This window comes from Papio anubis, chromosome 19 (assembly GCF_008728515.1).
Source record: "Papio anubis isolate 15944 chromosome 19, Panubis1.0, whole genome shotgun sequence".
Lineage (NCBI taxonomy): Eukaryota > Metazoa > Chordata > Mammalia > Primates > Cercopithecidae > Papio > Papio anubis.
Window position 1 is genome coordinate 9,494,631 of NC_044994.1, and position 5,054 is coordinate 9,499,684.

Genomic DNA, 5,054 nt, shown 5'->3' on the forward strand with positions numbered 1-5,054 from the left:
AGAGGGTGAAGATGTTGAACTGGTTATGAGTTAGTGACTGCTATTTCCTCCCTCCCCACTTACGGAAATTCAAAGTGGTGATAAGTGGACAGGAGAACACCTACTAAACTGAAAACATTTTACTTAGGATGGAGTTTCCCCAAACCATCTCTGTTGTCCCCTATTCTTTGGCAGGAAAGAGAACTTTTTTTTCCTATGTTTATGTAAGATGGATAATGTGCCGATATCATCACAAGGTTTGAAGGAAGCACATCTCATATATTACTGTGAAAACTCAATCATCATGATTATGATCCACAAAAGGATCACAAGAGAACCTTAGACAACCATCTAAACATATCTTCCTTCCCTGTGCTACCATCACATCCCCTAGAATCATTTCTCATAGTTCTACTTACCTCTATTCGTTTCACACTCACCTAGTTTATGAGTTCCCTTTGTCATTACAGTCTACACATTAAACCTCCGTCATCTTCAACTGCATGCAATTGTTAGTGACCTCTAGTTTAACCAGATTGGCCAGGCACGGTGACTTACACCTGTAATCCCAGCACTTTGGGAGGCCGAAGTGGGCAGATTGTTTGGGTCCAGGAATTTGAGACCAGCCTGGGCAACATGGCAAAACCTCGCCTCTACAAAAACTACAAAAATCAGCCAGGTGTAGTGGTGTGCACCTGCAGCCCCAGCTGCTCGGAAGGCTGAGGTGGGAGGATCACTTGAACCCAGGAAGTCGAGGCTGCAGTGAGCCTTGATTGAGCCACTGCACCCCAGCCTGGTCAACAGAGAGAGACTCTGTCTCAAAATTAATTAATTAGTTAATAGTTTAACCAGATTGAAAGAGATACAAAAGAAAAAAAGGAAAACACACTAAAAAGGCAAAAATTCAGACATGACATGAGTCATAATCAGTTCTGTCTTTCCTTCCTTGATGATGTTTTGACTGCAGATCATTATTTTTCTAGAAGTTTGAAGGATTCAGTCCCTTATGAGAAAAAAGATCCCCATATCCTGGAATTCTAGTTCCTCAAAAAAGAAAACTATATTTATGTTCCTACTTCTTTGACATTTAAGTCGATTTTTTTCCCTCCTTCCTCCTCAGCAATTCACAGCTTTAGGGATGAATCATAGCCCTGAACCAAGATAACTAAAATTAGGCAAGTGAGATTGGGGCAACATTTTGTTTAAGGTTTTCAACTCCCATCTTCTCTCAGAAATGTTGGAGAGAAGGCACTCCTACACTTTCTTACATTGTTTTTCTCTTTTCTTTTCTATTTTCCAAAGGCATCTTGAGGGTTTATTTATGTGGGTGGTTTTTCATCAGCTGCTTAGTGTTAGTCATTGGGTCCTCAGACATATAAGGCCTAAGGTCAGTTAAACATTGTGGTGTTAGGAGTAGTTTTGAGACAATGAAGTCCATCTTTGGGCCAGCAAAACCCCTCCTGTAACTACTCTTGGAAAACTATTATTTCGGTCACTCTCTTCTCTTATCCCACAGCTATTAACAAATCGCTCCACCTCATCACTAGCTTTTCCTTCTTCCTTACTTATTAGCTAACAATAAATTTGAAATGGCATATCACCCGAGAATATTAATATTTTCAAAAAGTTCTGAATGTTTAATAGTAAATTTCCAGGCAAGTAGAGGAGACATTTAGGGGCCAGAGTTCTCTCAAAGCATGTCGTTGCAGCCTGGCACTGATGAAGAACATAAGTCTCTTACTTGGAGTGCTATTTATTCTAGAACTGAGACTACTGCCTGCTACCATGATTAGTTAAAACCTAGTCCAAATCCCATCTGGGACTTTTATTCGATTCACTGCAGAAAGAACTTTTTAAAAATTATACTAAGTGGGGTGTCATTTAAAAGATTCTGAAGTTAAATTCAAATATCTATTAATCCTACATGAAAAATAGTTTAAAGTGACTTAATACTTCATCTCTTTATCCAAGCACTAAGAAAAATTCTTCCCCTAGAAGAAATAGTCAGTCTTTAATATTATAGACTTTGAAACTCCTCTGAAATTGGGGAGAAGGATCCCAGGCCGTTGCAAGAGAGCCAGTCAGAGCTCCTAGCAATTTTGATAAAGTGTCTGACGAAAGGCTTCAGGAAGATTTATTTTCAGTTCTAAATGCCTTGAAGGCAAATCGTTTTTCATTTTCAGGATGGTTAATCCTCTTAATCTTCATTTTTCCCCCTGGCCCTGAACCTTTTTTTTGTTTGTTTTAGATAAATTGGAAAATTTTAAATTTAAATTTGGAAAAATACTAAGTAGCTGTGTGCCTTTTGGCAAATGGATTAATGTCTCTGAACCTCCTCATAAATGAGAGTCTCAGTCTCTTAGCATGGATGGCACCACTTAAGTGGCTCTCCCTACAACTCCTCCCACCCCAAACCTGTGGCAGACAGCATTAGCCAATCCCAGCATTGATGGATCCCATCGCCCTACCGATTGAGAACAGACTGAGCCCCTGAACCAGTCTCAATGCAGGGCTCCAGCCACCATGATTCATTGATCCGAGATGCCCACAGGTGCTATCTTTAGTCTACAGGAAATATCTCCCAGGAACCTTTCAGCACTGATGTGTATAATTATAAGAACGAGGCACGGTAGGCTGGCGGTTCACAGTTTAAAGACAAAAGAAAGTAGTATTGGTAAAGAAAATAATTTGAGAAGAGGTGGATGGAGTGTTCTTCTTCAACTTTAATTCTGGATATTTTAAATGCGTCGATTTCTACGTAAGGAACCCAAAACCATAGGTTCTTGCTGTAGTCTCTTTTGTTGTTGTTGTTGTTTATCTTGTATACATTTTTTTCTCCCCTTTTTTCCTCCTGGACATGCTGTGTCCTTGCCTGTTCCTCACGTCATACACTCCCCTCCTACCTACCTACTGCTCCTCGTTCTCCTTTTCTTGCTCGAGAAAGAGGGGGATGGGATGAAGATTGGAGCATCGCTATTTTTTTCCCCAAATATATGAACCGTATTGCGAACATAGCAATTTGTATCATCCCATCTCTGTTCTAAGTAGTATGAAATATCTGTTTTGCCTAATGCTTTTTTGTTCCTCTCCTACCTGTTCCTCTGTATCATTGTAACATACAACAGCAAATGCTCCTCACAAAATAGGTAGAACAAGAAAACACAACCTACCACACGAAGTTGTGAATTAACGTCCTCAGTGATCAGTGATATAAACTCAGGGTAGTGTCCCATTCTTCCCTGAGATAATACTTTCTTCTATTATCCTCTATCCTTCTAACTCCCCACTCCCACTTTCCAATATAATAAGAAATGCGACACATTTAAAACAGGGAAAGTCATTCTTGCTCACAGAAAAATTGTCACTTGCTCATCTACAAATTATCTAAATACCTTTCAAAACTTTGTTAGAAATCAGCTTGATTTGAAAAAGAAAAAAACACCTAATACAAGCTATCGCCTATTATATTCAGTCCCAGATCACCACTCCTAGTTTTAAAAAAAAAAAAAAATGTTCCTTCATTGGGAAATGAATGCCCTCCTCCAAATGATGTGGGCACGTGTGAGTATTGTAGTCTGTACCAAATCCTGGTATCTTGCTGTACAATTACTCTTTAGAAAAGCCTGTGTTGAAAGGAAGCCTGCATAGACTGAAAAGTTTCTACAATGATCATGACTACAGAGAGGTGAGAACTCCTTGTGTGTCTTTAAAGGAGGCAAAAGAATAAAAGAAAGTCCAGATACTTTTCTAGAGAGAAGGAATGGAGACATTTTTAAAAGTTAAGAGTCAGGGGTTGGGGGAGGGAAAGCATCAGGATAAATAGCTAATGCATGCTGGGCTTAATACCTAGGTGATGGGTTGATAGGTGCAGCAAACCACCATGCACACGTTTACCTGTGTAACAAACCTGCACGTCCTGCACATATATCCCAAAACTTAAAATAATTTTTTTAAGTTGGAGAAATATTTACATTTTAACAAGGTTCTAAGTGCCTGACTGAGTGCTATGGGCTTTACATACATGTTTTCTTTTGATCATCACAACTCTATGCATGCAATTTTGCCCATTTTACAAATGATAAATTTGCATCTCAGAGAGATTAAATAACTTTTTAAAGGTCACCTATCAATCAAATGTCAGAGCTAAGATTTGAGCCCAGGTGTTGAAAGCAGAAAAGATAAAAAGCTGGACGGAAAGTTGAACTTACTAAGACTGCAGTGATGAGCTATTTAAAAGACGTTTAATAATGGAGGGGAAAGGAAGATCAGCTGGGTGTGGACAACTGTCAAGTGGTACCCAGGAAAAACAGACATTCAAAACAGACTGTGAGAGTGAAGGATGGATTTGAAGGGGCATCAGAAGCCTGCAGTGAAGTGAGTTCTCTGTCTGAAGTGTAAACATCAAACATGCAGCTGAAACAGGAAGGATCTTGAGAACATCGTGACTCAGGCTTAGCCTCAGGTACAGAGAAGAAGGACCAATGACCAAAGAATCAGAGCTGCAGAAGGTGCTGGCTGACAGAGGACACAGGAAGAAGGGACGGACTCTTAGGAGCCTGGGTTCAGCTCTGTGGAGACTAATACAATCATGAGTCCTGGGCCTATATCTGTTCTATGGCTTACCGTGTGTAACCTGAACCTTCTTCAAAGGACAGCAGACCAGGTTTGCACCCTTGACAGCTGGCTTCAAGGGGCTGTGTAAACAAAGCCCTAAGACAGCAGAGGGAGGGGAGCCAGGGAAGGCCCTGGCTGAGGGTTCTGGAAACAAAGACTCCCCACTTCCTTTAGGTGGTGCCGATCACAGATGCTGCCCACTGTCCTTCTAGGACGGCTTCTCTTTGCAGAGAGCCTCAAAATTCTTTCGTCTTGTCTGCCTGCCACCTGCCATTTGTTCAATGTAATATCTATGTTCCCGTTAAAGTGCAGACAACGAGGTAAAGAGAACACCCTAATTACAATCAGAAATTATATTCATGCAATCACTCACTCACTCATTTATTCATGCAACAAACATTTGGTAACTTTAATAATTTAAGTACTGTGTCCTACATTTATACCTTGGTTTCAATATTCAC

General features: G+C 40.2%; 1 non-coding gene across 1 annotated transcript; it reads right to left on the reverse strand.

Moving 5' to 3' along the window:
* Window positions 1–202: 202 nt before the first annotated feature.
* LOC116271541 lies at window positions 203–306 on the reverse strand. Its single transcript, XR_004180168.1, has one exon. It is a non-coding gene; the product is annotated as a small nucleolar RNA U13 (small nucleolar RNA).
* Window positions 307–5,054: the final 4,748 nt, after the last annotated feature.